The following is a 341-nucleotide window of genomic DNA, read 5'->3' as shown; positions in this document are numbered from 1 at the left end:
GGTGGGCCTCGAGCATCCCAGCAGCCGCCTGAATAAAGCCCAGTCGAGCGGCGAGTGCACGGCAGCACCTGACACCGGGGTGACGGAGAGCGGAGCCCCGTTGTCCACACCTCCTCCTCCGCAGAGCCCCATGGAGGCCCAGGGCTTTGACTTCGCTCCCAGCCCCGGCCTACGGCCTCAGCTGCTGGTCTTCTCCAATATAATGCGGAACGGAGATGGGATTTTAGAGTTAGAGCGTCGGAATCAGCCGGGGGATGGTGTGGGTATGGACCAGAGCCCGAGGTCTGGTTGCTCTGGCCCGGCTATCAACAACACCCTAAGTCCTGGAGACCTTCAGCAGG

This window comes from Monopterus albus, unplaced genomic scaffold (genome assembly GCF_001952655.1).
Source record: "Monopterus albus unplaced genomic scaffold, M_albus_1.0 scaffold513.1, whole genome shotgun sequence".
NCBI classification, from domain to species: Eukaryota; Metazoa; Chordata; class Actinopteri; order Synbranchiformes; family Synbranchidae; genus Monopterus; species Monopterus albus.
Note: the sequence above shows the minus strand (reverse complement) of the source record.